Genomic DNA, 22,199 nt, shown 5'->3' with positions numbered 1-22,199 from the left:
CCCACCTCCCTTGTGTTCCCACCTCCCTGTAGTGTGTGTGTGTTTCCCAACTCCCTAGGTGTGTGTGTGTGTTCTCACCTCCAGTGCTCCCACCCCTGTAGTGTGTGTGTCCCACCCAGTGTGTGCTCCCACCTTGTGGTGTGTGTGTGTGCTCCCACCTTGTGGTGTGTGTGTGTGCCTCTCCTTGTAGTGTGTGGCTCCCAACTCCTGTAGTGTGTGTGTGTGTGCTCCCACCTTGTAGTGTGTGTGTGTGCTCCCAACTCCCAGTGTGTGTGTGTGTGTTTCCCACCCTCCCTTGTAGTGTGTGTGTGTGTTTCCCACCCTCCCTGTGTGTGTGTGTGTTTCCCACCTCCTGTAGTGTGTGTGTGTGTGTTTCCCACCCTCCTTAGTGTGTGTGTGTGTTTCCCACCCTTGTGGTGTGTGTGTGTTTCCCACCTCCTGTAGTGTGTGTGTGTGTTTCCCACCCTCCTAGTGTGTGTGTGTGTGTGTGTGTTTCCCACCTCCTGTAGTGTGTGTGTGTGTTTCCCACCCTCCTTGTAGTGTGTGTGTGTGCTCTCACCTCCTTGTAGTGTGTGTGTGTGTGTGTTTCCCAACCTCCTTAGTGTGTGTGTGTTTCCCACCCTCCCTGTAGTGTGTGTGTGTTTCCCACCCTCCTTGTAGTGTGTGTGTTTCCCACCCTCCCTTGTAGTGTGTGTGTGTGTTTCCCACCTTGTAGTGTGTGTGTGTGGCTTCCCACCCCTGTAGTGTGTGTGTGTGTTTCCCACCTCCCTGTAGTGTGTGTGTGTGGTTTCCCACCTCCCTAGTGTGTGTGTGTGTTTCCCACCTGTAGTGTGTGGTGTTTCCCAACCTCCTGTAGTGTGTGTGTGTTTCCCACCCTCCCTGTAGTGTGTGTGTGTGTGTGTGTGTTTCCCACCCCTTGTAGTGTGTGTGTGTTTCCCACCTCCTTGTAGTGTGTGTGTGTGTGTTTCCCATTCCTGTAGTGTGTGTTCCTGTAGTGTGTGTGTGTTTCCCACCCCTAGTGTGTGTGTGTTCCCAACCTCCCTGTAGTGTGTGTGTGTGTTTCCCAACCTCCTTGTAGTGTGTGTGTGTTTCCCACCCTCCCTTGTAGTGTGTGTGTGTGTGTGTGTGTTTCCCCACCTCCCTTGTGGTGTGTGTGTGTTTCCCACCTCCCAGTGTGTGTGTGTGTTCTCAATCTCTGTAGGTGTGTGTGTTTCCCACCTTGTAGTGTGTGTGTGTGTCCTATCCCCAGGTGTGTGTTTCCCACCTCCTTGTAGTGTGTGTGTGTGTGTTTCCCATCCTTAGTGTGTGTGTGTGTGTTTCCCAACTCCCAGTGTGTGTGGTTCCCACCTGTAGTGTGTGTGTGTTCCCAACTCCCTGTAGTGTGTGTGTGTTCTAATCCCTTGTAGTGTGTGTGTGTTCCCCAACCCTCCCAGGTGTGTGTGTGCCTTCACCCCCTGTAGGTGTGTGTTTCCCACCTCCCTTAGTGTGTGTGTGTGTGTTTCCCACCCCTGTAGTGTGTGTGTGTGTGTTTCCCATCTCCTGTAGTGTGGTGTGTGTTTCCACCTCCCTAGTGTGTGTGTGTGTGTTTCCCACCCTCCCTTGTAGTGTGTGTGTGTGTTTCCCACCTCCCAGGTGTGTTTCCCACCTCCTGTAGTGTGTGTGTGTTTCCCAATCTCCTTGTAGTGTGTGTGTGTGTTTCCCACCCTCCTGTTCCAACTCCTGTAGTGTGTGTGTGTGTGTTTCCTCACCCCAGTGTGTGGTTTCCTAACCTCCTGTAGTGTGTGTGTGTGTGTGTGTGTTTCCCACCCTCCCTTGTAGTGTGTGTGTGTGTTTCCCACCCTCCCTAGTGTGTGTGGTGTTTCACCTCCCTGTAGTGTGTGGTGGTGGTTCCCACCCTCCCTGTAGTGTGTGTGTGTGTGTTTCCCACCCTCCTTGTAGTGTGTGTGTGTGTTTCCCACCCTCCTTGTAGTGTGTGTGTTTCCCACCCTCCCAGTGTGTGTGTGTTTCCCACCCTCCCTGTAGTGTGTGTGTGTTTCCCACCCCCTGTAGTGTGTGTGTTTCCCACCTCCCTAGTGTGTGTGTGTTTCCCACCTCCTTGTAGTGTGGTGTGTTTCCCACCCTCCCTGTAGTGTGTGTGTGTGTTTCCCACCCTCCTTGTAGTGTGTGTGGCTGCCCACCTCCCTAGGTGTGTGTGTTTCCCACCTCCTTGTAGTGTGTGTGTGTGTGTGTGTGTTTCCACCTCCAGGTGTGTGTGTGTGTTTCCCACCTCCTTGTAGTGTGTGTGTGTGTGTTTCCCACCCTGTAGGTGTGTGTGTGTTTCCCACCTCCTGTAGTGTGTGTGTGTTTCTACCTCCTTGTGTGTGTGTGTGTGTGTTTCCCACCCTCCCCAGTGTGTGTGTTTCCCACCCTGTAGTGTGTGTGTGTTTCCCACCTTTGTAGTGTGTGTGTGTGTGTTTCCCACCTCCCTAGTGTGTGTGTGTTCAATCCTGTAGTGTGTGTGTGTGCTTCCCACCCTGTAGTGTGTGTTGCTCCCACCCTGTAGTGTGTGTGTGTGTGCTCTCACCCTCCCCCTAGTGTGTGTGGTGTCCCCACCTCCTGTGTGTGTGTGTGTGTGTGTTTCCCACCCTTGTAGTGTGTGTGTGCTCTCAATCTCCCTGAGTGTGTGTGTGTGTTTCCTCACCTCCCAGAGGTGTGTGTGTTTCCCACCCTCCTTGTAGTGTGTGTGTTTCCCACCCTCCTTAGTGTGTGTGTGTGTTTCCCAACTCCTTGTAGGTGTGTTTCCCACCTCCCGAGTGTGTGTGTGTTTCCCACCTCCTGTGTGTGTGTGTGTTTCCCAACCTCCCAGGTGTGTGTGTGTGTGTTTCCACCTTTGTGGTGTGTGTGTTTCCCACCTCCTTGTAGTGTGTGTGTGTGTGTTTCCCACCTCCCTGTAGTGTGTGTGTGTGTGTTTCCCACCTCCCTAGTGTGTGTGTGTTTCCACCTCCTGTAGTGTGTGTGTGTGTTCCCCACCTCCCTGTAGTGTGTGTGCTCCCACCCTGTAGGTGTGTGTGTTTCCCACCTCCCTTGTAGTGTGTGTGTGTTTCACCTCCCAGTGTGTGTGTGTTTCCCACCCTTGTGGTGTGTGTGTGTGTTTCCCACCCTGTAGTGTGTGTGTGTGTGTTTCCCACCTCCTTGTAGTGTGTGTGTGTGTGTGTGTTTCCCACCTCCCTGTAGTGTGTGTGTGTGTGTGTGTTTCCTAACCTCTTGTAGTGTGTGTGTGTGCTCCCAATCTCCCCAGGTGTGTGTGTGTGTTTCCCAACTCCTTGTAGTGTGTGTGTGCTCCCACCTTGTAGTGTGTGTGGGCTCCCACCTCCCCAGTGTGTGTGTGTGGCTCCCCATCCCTTGTAGGTGTGTGTGTCTCCCAACTCCCAGGTGTGTGTGTTCCCCAACCTGTAGTGTGTGTGTGTCCCTCCCTGTAGTGTGTGTGTGTCCCAACTCCCAGTTCCCCCTGTAGTGGTGTGTGTTTCCCACCTCAGTGTGTGTGTGCTCCTAACCTGTAGTGTGTGTGTGTTTCCCACCCTCCCCTGTAGTGTGTGTGTGTGTTTCCCCACCCTCCCCAGTGTGTGTGTGTGTTTCCCACCTCCTTGTAGTGTGTGTGTGTGTGTTTCCCACCTCCTGTAGGTGCACCTCCTAGTGTGTGTGTGTGTTTCCCACCCTCCTTGTGGTGTGTGTGTTTCCCACCTCCTTGTAGTGTGTGTGTGTGTTTCCCACCCCTTGTGGTGTGTGTGTGTGTTTCCCACCCTCCTTAGTGTGTGTTTCCCAATTCTGTAGTGTGTGTGTGTGTTTCCCACCCTCCCTTGTAGGTGTGTGGTGTTTCCCACCCTCCTTGTAGTGTGTGTGTGTGTTTCCCACCTCCTGTAGTGTGTGTGTGTGTTTCCCACCCTCCCTGTAGTGTGTGTGTGTGTTTCCCACCCTCCCTGTAGTGTGTGTGTGTGTGTCTCCCACCCTGTAGTGTGTGTGGCACCCCACCCCTGTAGTGTGTGTGTGTGTTCCACCTCCCTCAGTGTGTGTGTTTCCCACCTCCTTAGTGTGTGTGTGTGTGTTTCCAATCTCCTTAGTGTGTGTGTGTGTTTCCCACCTTGTGGTGTGTGTGTGTGTTTCACCCTCCTAGGGTGTGTGTGTTTCCCACCTCCTTAGTGTGTGTGTGTTTCCACCTCCTGTAGTGTGTGTGTGTGTTTCACCCTCCCAGTGTGTGTGTGTGTTTCCCACCCTTTGTAGTGTGTGTGTGTGTGTTTCCTAACTCCCTGTGGTGTGTGTGTGTGTGTTTCCCACCTCCCTTGTGGTGTTGCACCTCCTTGGTGTGTGTGTGTTTCTCACCCCTGTAGTGTGTGTGGTGCCTCTAACTCCCTGTAGTGTGTGTGTTTCACCCTCCCTTGTAGTGTGTGTGTGTGTGTGTTCCCACCTCCCTAGTGTGCTCCCACCTCCCTGTAGTGTGTGTGTGTGTGTCTCCCCACCCCTGTAGTGTGTGTGTGTTTCCCACCTCCCCTTGTAGTGTGTGTGCTCCCACCCTAGTGTGTGTGTGTTTCCCACCCCAGTGTGTGTGTGTTTCCCAATCTCCCAGTGTGTGTGTGTGTTCTCCACCTCATGTAGTGTGTGTGTGTTTCACCTCCCCTGTAGTGTGTGTGTTTCCCACCTCCTTGTAGTGTGTGTGTGTTTCACCCCTGTAGTGTGTGTGCAGCCCCACCTCCCCAGTGTGTGTGTGTGTGTTTCCCACCTCCCCAGGTGTGTGTTTCACCTCCTGTAGTGTGTGTGTTTCCCACCTCCTGTAGTGTGTGTGTGTTTCCCACCCTCCTTGTAGTGTGTGTGTGTTTCCCACCCTCCCCTTGTAGTGTGTGTGTGTTTCCCACCTGTAGTGTGTGTGTGTTTCCCACCCTCCCCTGTAGTGTGTGTGTGTTTCCCACTCCTTGTAGTGTGTGTGTGTGTTCCTAACCTCCTAGTGTGTGTGTTTCCACCCTCCTGTAGTGTGTGTGTGTGTTTCCCCACCTTGTAGTGTGTGTGTGTGTGTCCCAACCTCCCTTGTAGTGTGTGTTCTCACCCCTAGTGTGTGTGTGTTTCCCAATCCCTAGGTGTGTGTGTGTGTTTCCCACCTCCCAGTGTGTGTGTGTGTGTCTCCTAACCTCCCTGTAGTGTGTGTGTGTGTTCCCACCCCTAGTGTGTGTGTGGTTCCCACTCCCTAGTGTGTGTGTGTGTTTCACCCAGAGTGTGTGTGTGTTCCCACCCCTGTAGTGTGTGTGTGTGTTTCAACCTCCCAGTGTGTGTGTGTGGCCTCCCAACCTCCTGTAGTGTGTGTGTGTGCTCCCATCTCCTGTAGTGTGTGTGTGTGTGTTCCCACCCTCCTTAGTGTGTGTGTGTGTGTCCTCACCCCTGTGTGGTGTTTCCACCCTGTAGTGTGTGTGTGTGTGTTTCCCACCCTTTGTAGTGTGTGTGTGTGCCTCCCACCTCCCTAGTGTGTGTGTGTGCCTCCCACCTCCTGTAGTGTGTGTGTGTGTGTTTCCCACCTCCTGTAGTGTGTGTGTGTTTCCCACCTCCCTTGTAGTGTGTCCCACTCCTGTGTGTGTTTCCCACCTCCCTTGTAGTGTGTGTGTGCTCTCAATCTCCTGTAGTGTGTGTGTGTGTTTCCCAACCTCCCTGTAGTGTGTGTGTTCTCACCTTGTAGTGTGTGTGTGTTTCACCTCCCTTGTAGTGTGTGTGTTTCCCAATCTTGTAGTGTGTGTGTGTTTCCCAACCTCCCTTGTAGTGTGTGTGTTCCCCACCCTTGTAGTGTGTGTGTGTTTCACCTCCCCAGTGTGTGTGTGTGTTTCCCACCCCTTGTAGTGTGTGTGTGTGTGTTTCCTCTCTCCAGTGTGTGTGTGTGTGTTCCCATTCCCATGTCCTCCTGTAGTGTGTGTGTGTGTGTTTCTAACCTTGTAGTGTGTGTGTGGCTCCCCACCTGTAGTGTGTGTGTGTGTGTTCCCAATCCCTGTAGTGTGTGTGTGCTCCCACCCTGTAGTGTGTGTGTGTTTCCCAACCTCCCTGTAGTGTGTGTGTGTTTCCCACCCCTTGTAGTGTGTGTGTGTGTTTCCCACCCTCCCTTGTGGTGTGTGTGTGTTCCACCTCCTTGTAGTGTGTGTGTGGTTTCCCACCTCCTGTAGTGTGTGTGTTTCCCACCCTCCTTGTAGTGTGTGTGTGTCTCCCACCTCCCCGTGTGGTGTGTGTGTGTTCCCACCTCTGTAGTGTGTGTGTGTGTGTCTCCCACCTGTAGTGTGTGTGTGTTTCCCACCTCCTGTGGTGTGTGTGTGTGTTTCTCCCTAGGTGCGTTTCAACCTCCTTGTAGTGTGTGTGTGTTTCCCTACCCTCCTCTGTAGTGTGTGTGTTTCCTACCCTCCTGGTAGTGTTGTTCACATGGTGGTAGTTTGTTCACATGGTGGTAGTGGTTCACATGGTGGTAGTGTTGTTCACATGGTGGTAGTGTTGTTCACATGGTGGTAGTGCTGTTCACATGGTGGTAGTGTTGTTCACATGGTGGTAGTGTTGTTCACATGGTGGTAGTGTTGTTCACATGGTGGTAGTGTTGTTCACATGGTGGTAGTGTTGTTCACATGGTGGTAGTGTTGTTCACATGGTGGTAGTGTTGTTCACATGGTGGTAGTGTTGTTCACATGGTGGTAGTGTTGTTCACATGGTGGTAGTGTTGTTCACATGGTGGTAGTGTTGTTCACATGGTGGTAGTGTTGTTCACATGGTGGTAGTTGTTCACATGGTGTAAAGTCGTTCACATGGTGGTAGTGCTGCTCCACATGGTGGTGCAGGGTTGTTCACATGGTGGTAGTGTTGTTCACATGGTGGTAGTGTTGTTCACATGGTGGTAGTGTTGTTCACATGGTGGTAGTGTTGTTCACATGGTGGTAGTGTTGTTCACATGGTGGTAGTGTTGTTCACATGGTGGTAGTGTTGTTCACATGGTGGTAGTATTGTTCACATGGTGGTAGTGTTGTGGACATGGTGTTGATGTTGTGGGCATGGTGGTGATGTTGTGGGCATGGTGGTGATGTTGTGGGCATGGTGGTGTTGTTGTGGGCATGGTGGTGTTGTTGTGGGCATGGTGGTGATGTGAGCATGGTGGTGATGTTGTGGGCATGGTGGTGATGTTGTGGGCATGGTGGTGAAGTTGTGGACATGGTGATGATGTGGGCATGGTGGTGATGTTGTGGGGATGGGTGGTGATGTTGTGGGCATGGTGGTGATGTTGTGGGCATGGTGGTATTGTTGTGGCCATGGTGTTGATGTTGTGGGCATGTGGTGATGTTTGTGGGCTTTGGTGGTGATGTTGTGGGCATGGTGGTATTGTGGCCATGGTGTTGATGTTGTGGGGCGGTGGTGTTTTTGTGGGCATGGTGGTGATGTTGTGAGCATGGTGGTGATGTTGTGGGCATGGTGGTGAAGTTGTGGACATGGTGATGATGTGGGCATGGTGGTGATGTTGTGGGGATGGTGGTGATGTTGTGGGCGTGGTGGTGATGTTGTGGACATGGTGCTGGTGATGTGGACATGGTGGTGATGTTGTAGGCATGGTGGTGATGTTGTGGGCATGGTGGTGATGTTGTGGGCGTGGTGGTGATGTTGTGGGCATGGTGGTGTTTTGTGGGCATGGTGGTGATGTTGTGAGCATGGTGGTGATGTTAGGCATGGTGGTGAAGTTGTGGACATGGTGATGATGTGGGCATGGTGGTATTGTGGCCATGGTGTTGATGTTGTGGGCATGGTGGTGTTTTTGTGGGCATGGTGGTGATGTTGTGAGCATGGTGGTGATGTTGTGGGCATGGTGGTGAAGTTGTGGACATGGTGATGATGTGGGCATGGTGGTGATGTTGTGGGGATGGTGGTGATGTTGTGGGCGTGGTGGTGATGTTCTGGACATGGTGCTGGTGATGTGGACATGGTGGAGATGTTGTAGGCATGGTGGTGATGTTGTGGGCATGGTGGTGATGTTGTGGGCGTGGTGGTGATGTTGTGGACATGGTGCTGGTGATGTGGACATGGTGGTGATGTTGTGGACATGGTGGTGGTAATGTGGACATGGTGGTAATGTGGAAAGGAAGGTGGTGTTGTGGGCATGATGGTGATGTTGTTGACATGGTGGTGTTGTTGTTGTCATTGTATTGAAATGAATTGAATTGAATTGAACAGTTTATTTAGCCAGAAAAACACAGATACAGAGTGGATAATAATAACAATATTAACATGACTGAGCCAGTTGAGAACCTCAGCTCTCTTTTAGGCACCTGATATATACTATATATTTATCTCAAGGAAGTGTTATGTAACATTTAATATCATTTGGAATAGTACAATAGCATGGTGGTAATAAGAATATTTCATAATGTGACCACGGTTATCACTTCAATGTTTATTTATTTAATTTATTATATATATATATATATATATATATATATATATATATATATATATATATATATATATATATATATATATATATATATATATATATATATATATATATATATATATATTACAGTGGCAATGAAAAACATAAGTACAATGGGGGAGCAGTACAGTACAGTAATAAGGTTGAACAAGAGGACAGAGCTGTCAGGATTATGTCTAGTTGGCAATTATGTTTATTGCAATGGTAAATAATTACTTATCTATTTTAATATTTCCATGATAATTTCCGATAACACGGTTTTGATGGTACAATAAAAGCAGGTACTGTAAATATAGTAGGTGTTACGAGAAATATTAATACTTAGACAATAGATATTTTTTAAGAGATGATTTAAAGGAAGGGAGGGTAGTCTTTGCTCTGATGGGTGGGGGTAAGTTGATCCACACCTTCACACCAAGACATTTTATGGAGGTCTGGGACTGAGAGGAGCACATGGGGGTGGTTTTAGTAGCTCTGGGTCTGATTAATCCGGAACTGGAAATAATTATTGTCAAGCAAGTGATTGATAGATTTGTAAACAAAAAGGTCACAGCAGTAAGTATCTTCGAATTTTAACATTTTCAATATAGCAAATTTTTCGTTTGTGTGATCTGTTTTTTCAAGTAGGTCATTGTCCGTACAACTCTCTTTTGTGCAGAAACCAGAGATTGTGTTTTTGAAGAGCCATAGCCACCCCCCCTCCCCCCCATAGTGTGTGACTGTGTATCAGGTGTTGGTAAACAAGATCATGATAGATTTCTTTCATTGCTGTGAGAGTGAGTGACTGTCGAGTGTGATACATGATACCACACTGTTTATTGACTTTACTGTGAATGGCTTGTATGTGGTTTCTCCAATTAAGTTTCTCATCAACAATAACTCCGAGGAATTTAGTATTTTATTCGCGTTTTAGGACTGTATTACCAAGGTACAGGGGGTCCAAGTCTGGGGGTAAGTTTTTCCTTCTGTGAAAGATCGTGTAGTGATGTAGTGGCCATGGTGGTGCTGTTGTGGGCATGGTGGTGATGTTGTGGGCAAGGTGGTGATGTTGTTGACATGGTGGTGATGTTGTGGACATGTTGGTGTTGTGGACATGTTGGTGTTGTGGACATGTTGGTGTTGTGGACATTGTCGTGTTCTGGACATGGTGTTGGTGGTGTGGATATGGTGATGATGTTAATAATATGGTGGTGGTGGTGATGTTGTGGACATGGATGTGCTGGTGTTGTGGACATAGTGGTAGTGTTGTGGACATAGTGGTAGTGTTGTGGACATAGTGGTAGTGTTGTGGACATGTTTGTAGTGTTGTTGTGGACACGGTGGTGATGTTGTAGACATGGTGGTGGTGTTGTGAACATGGTGGTAGTGTTATGGACATGGTTGTAGTGTTGTTGTGGACACGGTGGTGCTGTTGTAGACATGGTGGTGGTGTTGTGGAAATGGTGGGGGTGTTATATACATGGTGGTGGTGTTGTTGACATGGTGGTGATGTTGTGGACATGACATAAGAACAAAAGAAAATAAGGAGTCTGCAATGGGCTGGTTGGCCTGTGCATGGCAGCTCCTGGCGAGAGTTACTATCACTCTTTATCATCCATGAATCTATCTAGCCTCCTTTTAAAACTTTCCAGCATTCCAGCACTTACTACAAAGTTGCTACGCTTGTTCCACATGGTAGTGTTGTGGACATGGTGGTAGTGCTGTGTACATGGTGGTGGTGTTGTGGACATGGTGATGGTGTTGTGGACATGGTGGTGGTGTTGTGGACATGGTGGTGGTGTTCTGGACATGGTGGTGGTGTAATGGACAGTGGTGGTGTTGTGACATGGTGGTGGTGTGACATGGTGGTGGTGTTGTTGACATGGTGGTGATGTTGTGGACATGGTGGTGGTGTTGTGGACATGGTGGTGGTGTTATGGACATGGTGGTGTTATGGACATGGTGGTGGTGTGGACATGGTGGTGTTGTGGACATGGTGGTGATGTTGTGGATATGGTGATGTTGTTGACATGGTGGTGATGTTGTCGATATGGTGGTGGAGCTGCCAAGAAATAAATATGGCGATACTTTTAACAAAATTAATCCTTTTTACGGAACAAGTAAATTTACGAATCAATCATTCTCTCTCTCTCTCAAAATTAGCATATCACCAGGAAATGTGCAGATCTTTGAATGTATTTCCGGTGACATCCACAATGATACCATCACAGGACAGCGGATGTGTAAACCTACCTTCATCAATATAGTGTTGACTGCTGGTGCACGTATCAACAAGTGTTAGAATTTCCTGGTGGGTGTGTCACATGATGACCCACAACCTGCCGGGGATAACACCACCCTGACTCAACACCTCTTGTTAGGCTACGTTGATGATGTAAGCATTAACCTTGAGTTTCACTACCACAAGAATATATATTTATATATACTGTATATATATTCTTATATAAATATATCAGTATTGCTAATCACTCTCTAACTGTATAACACCGGGTGTTGTCAGGTGGTTATTATACTTTAAAGGATAAAAATCACAGTTCGATGAGAGGCACACTGACACGCTCCTCACTACCACCACTCTCTGGCCACACTGGACTCTGGCGGCATCAGGCTCAAGGCATGTGTGTGTGTGTGTGTGTGTGTGTGTGTGTGTACCTGCGTCATACCCCACTCTCCAACCTGCCCCCAGGGTAAACGAGCCTGCCCATTCCTGCACACACACACACACACACACACACACACGCGCGCGCGCGCGCGTGTTCAGTTATTATACGTACACGTACAGACACTGCGACATTAAATGACAGATACACAAATTAAAATATTCATACACACACGCGTAAGTGCTATCTACTCAAGAATACTTATTATCACGCCCTCAACTATCACATAATGTAAAACCTTTTATCATTGTTCTTACAATTATTACAAACAGCAAGTGGTAAGAAGAAGAAGAATGGAATAACTTGCTAACAAGCACAACTCCAGCACTGAGGGTGGAGGCGGGCGGCATCTGGGTAATATTCATTCACTGGAAGGACTACAATCATTAACTCCACCAGCCACGCCATCCCAATTCTCATAGACATCCTACGAGTAACTGGGTCTTAAGGTCATGATGTTTACCACTGTCTTCACCCCAATACCTGATTCTTAGGCGAGCAGGTGGGCAGCTAGGAGGGAAGCTGGGGGTGACGGTGAGGGGTATGGGGGGGTTATGTTGGGTGGGCGGCCGCCTTGGCAGACAGGCAGGCACCTGGGCCAGCGACAGGCGCGCCCACCACCACCACCACTACCACCACCTACCTATCCTCCACCACTACCACCACCACCACCACCACCACCACCACCATCACCACCTACCTGTCCTCCTCCTCCACTACCACCACCACCACCACCACCACCACCACCATCCTCCTCCACCACCACCACCACCACCACCACCACCACCACCCACCCATCCTCACACTACCACCACCACACCACCACCACCTCCACCACCACCACCACCACCACCACCACCACCACCACCACCACCACCTCCTCCCTACCACCACCACCACCACCCCACCACCACCACCCACCACCACCACCTACCTCCACCACCACCACCACCACCACCACCACCACCACCACCACCACCACCACTCCACCACCACCACCACCACCACCACCACCACCCCACCCACCACTCCACCACCACCACCACCACCACCACCACCACTCCTCCTCCTCCACCACCACCACCACCACCACCACCACCACCACACCACCTGTCCTCCTCCACCACCACCACACCACCACCACCACCCACCTATCCTCCTCCACTACCACCACACCACCACCACCCACCACCACCACCTGTCCTCCTCCTCCACTCACCACCACCACCACCACCACCCACCACCACCTACCACCACCACCACCACCACCACCCACCTGTCCTCCTCCACCACCACCACCACCACCACCACCACCACTACCTGTCCTCCTCCACCACCACCACCACCTAACCACCTACCACCACCACCACCACCCACCTATCCTCCTCCACTACTACCACCACCACCTACCACCACCACACCACCACCTACCTATCCTCCTCCACTACCACCACCACCACCACCTATCCTCCCCACCACCACACCACCACCACCACCACCACCTACCTGTCCTCCTCCTCCACTCACCACCACCACCACCACCACCACCACCACCACCACACCTACCTGTCCTCCTCCTCCACCACCACCACCACCACCACCACCACCACCACCTACCTGTCCTCCTCCTCCACCACCACCACCTAACTACCTACCTACCACCACCACCACCACCACCACCACCACCATACGACTACCCACCTAACTACCTTTTTTTTTTTTTAAAGAACGTGGCCTCAGCCTCCCCAATAGCCACACCTTCGCCACCATTTAATTACCTTAATATTAAATATCCTAATACATAAGTAGCTATCCTATCTGTGTTAAATTAGTTGAGCCGCAGATCGATGTGGCATTCAGTGACTGTAGCCTCATAGTCAATATCTGCAGCAGTTGTCGGCTTTGGGGCAGATGCTCTCGTTCCCCTGAGGCAGAGCAAAGCCGACCGAAGGAGAGAGAAAGACAGTCGACATCTCATCCAGGCTGTAACATAACTTCTGGGCTGCTGCTTCTGTTCGGAGATCAGCTCCGCAAGTCTGGCGTAGAAACATCTTGCACTTGGTCCCATCCCACCCTTCTCTTGTCGTTCTCGTTCCTCCTATGTGCAGCATCTAGAGCTAGGTTACGGTGACATGGCCTGGGATCAAAAAACTAACTACCTACTACCACCACCACCACCATACGAATACCCACCACACCCTAACTACCTACTACCACCACCACCACCACCACCACCTAACTACCTACCAATACCACCTAACTACCTACCACCACACCACCACCACCATGACTACCCACCACCTAACTACCTACCACCACACCACCACCACCATACGACTACCCACCACCACCTAACTACCTACCACCACCACCACCACCGCCACCTAACTACCTACCACCACCTAACTACCTACCACCACCACACCACCACCGCCACCATGACTACCTAACTACCCACCACCACGACTACCCACCACCACCTAACTACCTACCACCACCACCTAACTACCTACCACTAACTACCACCACCACCTAACTACTACCACCACCACCACCACCATACAACTACCCATCACCACCACCTAACTAGTAATCAACCACCATCTAAGTATTCACACCACAACCACACACAACTACCACTACCACACACAAACCTTCCCACTACTACTAACACACACACTAACTACCCACACCACCACCTATTACCACCACCACACACAACTACCTTCCTGCCTAACCACCCACCACCATTATCACCAAACTACCCACCACCACCTAACTACCGACCACCACACAATTACACCCCCACACGACTACCCCCACAACTACCACACAACTACCCCCACAACCACCACCCACACAACTACCTCTACCACACCACCCTAACTACCCACCCTCTAACTACCCACCACCACACAACTACCCACCACCACACAACTACCTCCCCACCACCCTATACCCACCACACAACTACCCACCACCACACAACTACCTTCCACCACTATCACCTAACTACCCACCACCATTATCACCTAACTACCCACCACCATTATCACCTAACTACCCACCACCACCTAACTACCTACCACCACACAACTACCCTCCACCACTATCACCTAACTACCCACCACCACACAACTACCCTCCACCACTACCACCTGTCACTCACAATCGAGTTTGACGATCATCCAGCTATGATGCAATAATATGTGTTATTAAAGATGTCACCTAGATTGGTGAGTTCTGAGGTGACTAAAGAGGCCGATACGGGACCAGCAGCGTCAGTCACAGATGTTGCACATGTGAAGGGCTACATCTAGTGCGGGAGTGGTGGCGGCAGCGTCTTTCCGGCATTGGCGTTTGTCTGCCTTGGTATGCAGTCGGACTAACTCGAAAGTATTGACACCTTCTTGTGTGGTGCTCCTCCAAGCGTTAAGGTGTGGAGTAATCGTCTTCCAGGTAAGGGGGTCGATTTGGCATTTTTTCAGGTTTGTCTTAAGACTATCCTTAAATATTTTCAGTTGCCCACCTGCCTTACTTTTAATATAAGTTAGGTTAACTGTAAAGTAGCTGCTTTGGCAGTCTACTGTCACCTCTGCAGGTAACATGGTCAGTCCAACGTAGTTGTTCATGGAATGGTAGCCTCGAAGTTCCTACAGTTGGTGTCAGCCAGAATACTGGCATTTATTCTCTTGTTTTCCCAGCTAACTCAGAGGATGGAACGTAGACTACGTTGGTAAAGTTTTCAAACGCTTTGAGGTGCCCTCCTTTAAGTGACCCATATCTTGCTGCCATATAGTAGGTTGGGGAGGACCACTGCTCGATGTATGCTCAACTTTAGGCATAATTTCAGCTCCGTACAGCTAAAGAGTATGCCAAAGGTTTGAGATGAAAATCTGATCCGATGTTAAATCTCTTCACCGATGTCCGCAGTGGTGGACAAGTGGGAGCCGAGATACCGAAATTGGGTAACATTAGAGAGGATCGTAAAGTTAAACTGGATAGATGGTGGAGGTTTGGCTGAACCAGGGGCGGGCTGAAAGAGAATCTGAGTTTTACGTACATTCACCTCAAGGCCGAAGTGAGCCTACACATCTGCAGAGGTGTTCAGCATCTCCTGTAGGTCGCGTTCAATATGAGCGACGAGGGTGAGGTCGTCTGCATACTGAAGTTCAGAAATGAAAACTGCTGACACCTTTGTTCTTGCCTGGAGTCGTCTTATGTTGAAAAGATCTTTCATCTGGTACTCTACTGTATGTCCACCCCGCCAGCTAAATCAACACTGGCACGATTAAGGTAGGCAGCCAAGAAAAGGGAAAAGAGAGTTGGTGCCAGTATAAATCCTTGTTTTATCCCTGTCTGGATGGGGCAGAATTCAGACTGGGTGCCATTGTGCAGGCCATTGCCGTTCATACCATCGTGGAGTTGCCTTACAATCGCAATGAATTTTGGTGGGCAGTCATAACAGCTGAGGGTCCGCCAGAGTGCTTCCTTGTTGACCGAGTCAAAGGCTTTGGTTAGGTCGATGAAAGCCAAGTACAGGTCACGGCGCTGTTCTGTGCACTTTTCCTGTACCTGGCGGGCAGCACAGATCATGGCAGTGGTGCCACATTATGGTCTAAAGCCACATTGAGATTCCGGGAGGAAGTTTTCCGCCCCAGAAAGAAGTCTGTTTCGGAGGACTTGGGCGATAATCTTGCCAGCTATGGACAGCAGGGAGATCCTACAGTAGTTGCCACAGTCTGACAGGTATCCCTTGTTCTTATAAAGATTGACGACGGAGACGTCTTTAAGAGCTTGGGGGATTTCTCTTTTTCCCATATATTCTCCAGGAGAGAGTGGAGACAGCTGGTAAGCAGAGGTCCTCCTGCTTTGTACATTTCGGCTGGGATTCCCTCAGGCCCTGAGGCTTTGTTATATTTTATCTGTTTGATGGCAATAGATACCTCATCCAGGGATAGAGGATAGCTTAGGTGGGTCAGCTCTGGATCCTGAGGGACTTGCTGGGTAGTCAGGACATTCACATCAGTGGGGGTGGTGGGTAGTAGTGTGGGTAGTAGTGTCGGACAGGAATGTGTTTGGTGTCAGTGGAGGGCAGGAATGTGGTGGTAGTGGTGGGCAGGATGGTGGTGGTAGTGGTGGGCAGGAGGGTAGTGGAGGGTAGGAGGGTGGTGGTAGTGGTGCGCAGTAGAAAGATAGTGGTGGGCAGGAGTGTGGGTGATGGTGGGTGCGGCTTGGGTTCTGGCATCTGGTGAAGCCTGGGGGCGGGCGTGGGCCTCGGCAGTCTACCTGCCCCTTGCCCACGGCTAACCTGCCGGCCTGGGGAAGCTGAGGGAGCACACTGGGAGTACAAAACCAGTAGAAAGTTGGACTTGGCGTAGAAGAATGGAAGGGGAGAGCCGAATATATATATATATATATATATATATATATATATATATATATATATATATATATATATATATATATATATATATATATATATATATATATATATATATATATATATGTAAATCCACAATGAAAATGGATAAGATAAATCTTGATAAAATCACACAGGAAAATGTGATTTTATCAAAATATATATATATATATATATATATATATATATATATATATATATATATGCTGATAACCACAAGGAAAGAAGAAAACACAAAGTTCCCAAGCGCTTTCGTGTAATTCACATCTTCAGGGGTGAGTACAGACTAAGGAAAAGTACAAAACAAGATTAGTAGGGTCATTACCTAATACCTGACCATTGTGGACTTAACATAAGAACATAAGAAAATAAGGAGTCTGCAATAGGCCGGTTGGCCTGTGCATGGCAGCTCCTGTCGAGAGTTACTACCACTGTCTATCATCCATGAATCTATCTAGCCTCCTTTTAAAACTCTCCAGCGTTCCAGCACTTACTACAAAGTTACTAAGCTTGTTCCAATCGTCCACCACCCTATTTGTGAACCAGTTCCTTCCTATCTCCCTCCTAAACCTAAACTTAGCCAACTTAAATCCGTTGCTACGAGTACTTCTATCATATCTCCCCGCACTCTTCGTCTTTCTAGGGAATGCAAGTTTAGTTTCTTTAACCTATCTTGATATGGAAGGTTTCTAAGTCCCGGAATCATTTTCGCCATTCTTCGTTGCACCGACTCCAGTGAATTGATATCCATTCTATAATAGGGGCACCAGAACTGAACCGCATAATCGAGGTGCGGCCTGACTAACGCAAGATATAGTTGCAATAAGACCTCTGCACTCTTACCTGTATTTTCATAAAAAAATCAGGTAAATGAAATTAAAATCTTAAGTACTACAAAATAACTTAATGATATGGCTGTATTGGAAATTAAACGATGTTTGAAAAATGTTATATGACCTTATCACTTCGACCAAGGTCAAACCAAACTAACGTGAATTGTTGTGTATTCACACCCCTTCTTAAAATCAGCGAAATCTCTGAACTAGACAATGTGAAAAGATTTTTTAGCGCTCATAATGGCTTATTCAAACCCCCCTTAACTACTGGGAGCGCTCGCCTGTACCTCCTGGACGAAGACGCGAGAATTCATAACCTGTACATAGATATATTGACTTTCTGGAGTGAGACTGTGAGAGGTACAGAGAGTGCTAGATTTACTTACTAAGAAGCAAAAATCCCGATGGTCAGAGATAATTGTATTAACAAAACAGACATTACAGTTTTAAACTTGTTCCAGTAAACATAAGAAATATTACTGAGAGATAGAGAATTTTTTTTCAAGTTTCTTCAAAATGTTCTGGATTAAACAGACTATAATTGCTATGTTGATTTGCGGTCTGGTGACAGCAACAACTTGTTACCCAGGAAGATTAGTCACAGACCTAGCTGAGCCCCTAATGCTAACACTAGGTACACGCAGGTAACGAATTGCAGTATATCCATCAAATTTAAGCGGGAGTGAGCTAACTTATTCTCCTTTTTATTTCACTAAATATATATGGTATTCACTTACTGTAATTACACAGTTCATTAGTCGCCGTACGTCTTTCATTCTGGTTTGTAATAAAGTAAGAGGAATATTTCCTTGAAAGGCACGTAGCAGAATTAATCTTTCCACATGATGAATTTTGTTTTACTTCAGCGGCCCCAGAAGACAAATAAGTGCATGAAGAACATTCTAATAAGTAGGTAGGTAGTAGGAAGCTGGGAGGTGCTATAGCCTGGGAAGATATTGGGAGCATAATGTGTTGTCTAATGGTAGACCCTGCTGCCATATGTGACCAAGTCCCAGGTTGATGATCTGTCTTTCTGCCTCATTTACACAAAATTGCAGGGTCTAAATTGTTTCTCTTACTTTGACAACACAACATACATCATTACTCACTTGATTTTTACTTTTATTTTTGTATTTATTTATGGCTCTGTATTATTATTATTATTATTATTATTATTATTATTATTATTATTATTATTATTATTATTATTATTATTATTATTACTATTACTATTATTAGTGTACGGTTTATACGAATAGCTGGTTAAATACTTGAACACCCCAATGTGTTGTCTTATTACTGTACACTAATCAATAAAAAAATTATATGTGTACGATAAAACATATATCCATTATGCTAGTGCTGCAAACTTAATGTGTTATTCTATATGTATAGGGTGATGTGACATCTCGTATCTTTGCATCAACACTATACTGGTACCTATACTGCGTCAGTCTATAAACTATTAAATTTAAACTGAATTATCAGAACAAGGCCCAGAATGAAAATTACAGTTGTTGACCAGGTAGAGTTGACACAGGAGCCTGGGTCATGACCTGGTAGAGTGGACACAGGGGCCTGGGTCATGACCTGGTAGAGTGGACACAGGGGCCTGGGTCATGACCTGGTAGAGTTGACACAGGAGCCTGGGTCATGACCTGGTAGAGTGGACACAGGAGCCTGGGTCATGACCTGGTAGAGTGGACACAGGAACCTGGGCCATGACCTGGTAGAGTGGACACAGGGGCCTGGGTCATGACCTGGTAGAGTGGACACAGGGGCCTGGGTCATGACCTGGTAGAGTTGACACAGGAGCCTGGGTCATGACCTGGTAGAGTGGACACAGGAGCCTGGGTCATGACCTGGTAGAGTGGACACAGGAACCTGGGCCATGACCTGGTAGAGTGGACACAGGGGCCTGGGTCATGACCTGGTAGAGTGGACACGGACCTGGGCCATGACCTGGTAGAGTGGACACAGGGACCTGGGCCATGACCTGGTAAAAATAACACAAAAGCCTAGGTCATGGCCTGGTGTGAACATAGGTGGGCAGAGCAGGTGAGGCACTGGCCGTGAGGGTGGGTCATGAGGAGGGTGGGGTGGGAGACACTTCCCAGAACCTCGGCTAATTCTCCCGCTGACGACATCGCCTCCACCACCTGACCACGATCACACTCGCCTCAGTTGCACAAGAAACATGAACCTGATAACTTCACAATGTCTCTACACTGTAAAACGCCAACTGTCTTTGTGTTTATTCTTCGTCAATTCCAGGGTCTCACTTAACCTTATAGCTACTTATATGTTCCCAAATAAACTCCAAGATTGACATTCTGGTTAACCTGGATGTTTCTCCTTACAACTCTAAGCTAGTATAGCCATTACAGGACCATTCTGAAGGAGGGTGTCAAGTTCCTTCTTCTCGTCCTCTAGAGGTCCTCCCAGCGATATTTCTTATGTCTGTTGGCAACATACGTCTGGCAGCACAAGTAACGATCACCCCATCCACTGATATGAAGCTTTAGAAATTTATAACTATGTTGTTAATTACATTCCCAAATTCGATTCCCTGTATAAGTTCCTTACTACCAAAAATCAGTGTTTAAACGAAATCACGTTAGATGCTAACATCATCTACTTCCTCCTCCGGCTGCAGAGCCCGAGGGAGGGAAATCAGTGATTAGGTGACGAACGTGTTACTAAGAAAACGTACTGATATTGAAACAGACATGCGGCGTGTTGAATTTGTGGAGAAAGAGGTGGATGTGTGGCCGGTGTGAGGTGAGGGCCGGGGGGAATGCGGCGCACCCACCAGGGCCCCCTAATGCCAAACGCCAGCCCACCACCACCACCATGGGCAAACTTGTTCTTCACCAGCACCACTCCCGCGGTTTATGAATGGGCCACTTCCAGTCTCTATCATGCCTGTTTTGCTTCCTACCTCCAACTGCCTCCTACATCCAACTGCCTCCTACCCCGATCTGCCTCCTACCCCCATCTGCCTCCTACCTCCACCTGCCTCCGTCCTCCACCCTGCTTCCTCCCTGTTTTGCTTCCTACCTCCATCTGCCTCCTACCTCCACCTGCCTCCTACCCCCATCTGCCTCCTACCCCCATCTGTCTCCTACCTCCACCTGCCTCCCCTCCACCTGCCTCCTACCCCCATCTGCCTCCTACCTCCTCATGTCTCCTTCCACCTGCCTCCTACCCCCATCTACCTCCTACCTCCACCTGTCTACCACCTCCACCTGCCTCCTACCTCCACCTTGCCTCCCACCTCTACCGTGCCTCCTGCCTCCACCCTACCTGCCTCCTGCCTCCACTCCGCCCCACCTGTCCTACATCCAGGGTTCTGTGTATCCCCCTCAAGCACAACTCCCTGTTTGTAATCTGGCCCTGAGGGAACCCCCAATCCCCCTTTCGAGCCCAAGATGACGGTAGTGTTACAATAAGTATGGACGGTGGGACTGACACCAAGACATTCAAGAGTAGTATACTGTAGTATGGACTATGGATTATTATTATTATCCTTACTATTGATGTTGTATTTGTTTTGTTCATATTGCCTCTGTTAATAATTTCATCATTACTCATTATCTTCAACCTTTAATGAAAAAAAAGAAACAAATTGATCAATGATTCCCAGCATGGTTTCACAAGTGGACGTTTATGCTTGACAAATCTATTGTCATTCTTTTCAACTTTTTCGAATCAGTGGATGGCGGACACAATTATGATGTGATTTACCTCGACTTTAGCAAACCCTTCGATAGGGTCCCCCACGTAAGACTGATATTGATATTGAAACAGTTTATTTAGCCAGAAAAACACAGATACAGAGTCGGTAATAATAACAATATTAACATGGCTGAGCCAGTTGAGAGCCTGAGCTCTCTTGTAGGCATCTGATATATCCTGTACATTTATCTCAAGTAAGTAATTAGTATCAACTGGAATAGTGCACAACATGGTGGTAGTAAAACCATGTTACAACGATTATCACTTCGTTATTTTTATTAATTTTATTTATTCTTTACATTTATATTACAAGTAGATACACACATTACAGTGGAGCTGATATACATAAATATGATAAGGGAGGGAAGCAGTACACTATAGGTTGTATTAAGGTGGAACAAGAGGAGAGAGCTGTCAGTATCATGTCAAGTCGGCAAATATATTTATTGCAATGGTAATTTCTATCTATCTACAGGACATTTTCTAATAAAACGGTTTTTTTGTGGTACAATAAAAGCAGGAATATAAAATAGGGATTACAAACACAATATTAATACTTAGACTAATACGTAAAGTGGAGAAGTGTGGAATTGGAGGTGTTCTAAACTGGATTTGGCCGTGGTTACAGGACATGAAACAGTCAGCATTAATGGCATTAAATCCGATTGAGGTAAGGTCACTAGTGGAGTACCCTAAGGCTTAATACTTGGACCATTGATATTTATGATATATACATAAACGACATGGATATAGGCGTAGACAGCAACATGAGTAAATTTGCTGACAACACTAAAATAGGGCGTGTAATTACATCTGACGAGGACTTCGCAAAACTACTGGAAGGTCTACACATTATTTTCACAGGGTCTGAAAAATTGCGCATGAAATTTAATATGGATAAATGTAAAGTACTTAGCCTAGGAGATGTAAACATAGGAGATGTAAACAGAGAAACCAGATATCAGATGAAGAACGTTAATATAGAAAAATAAACCCGACTGTGAGAAAGATTTTGGGATAATGATGAGTAGGAATCTTAAACCAATACAACAACGCTTATTTGTTCGAAACAAGACTGA

General features: G+C 47.9%; 1 protein-coding gene across 4 annotated transcripts in view; it reads right to left on the bottom strand.

The window, feature by feature from the left end:
- The window catches only part of LOC121872454 (longitudinals lacking protein, isoforms H/M/V-like), a 106,825-nt gene that overhangs the window by 45,896 nt on the left and 38,730 nt on the right, over positions 1-22,199 (bottom strand). Inside the window, exon 1 of one of the 4 annotated variants that reach the window (XM_042375222.1) lies at positions 10,697-11,066. The exons of the other annotated variants lie outside the window; for them this stretch is intronic. The gene's annotated coding sequence lies outside the window, so the exon portion shown is untranslated. Of the gene's footprint in view, positions 1-10,696; positions 11,067-22,199 lie in introns of those variants that run through there. 4 annotated transcript variants of the gene reach the window in all.

Source organism: Homarus americanus, unplaced genomic scaffold (assembly GCF_018991925.1).
Source record: "Homarus americanus isolate GMGI-L3 unplaced genomic scaffold, GMGI_Hamer_2.0 scaffold11302, whole genome shotgun sequence".
In the NCBI taxonomy this organism is placed as follows: Eukaryota; Metazoa; Arthropoda; class Malacostraca; order Decapoda; family Nephropidae; genus Homarus; species Homarus americanus.
The sequence above is the reverse complement of the archived record's forward strand: the minus strand, read 5'-3'. Positions and strand labels throughout refer to the sequence as shown.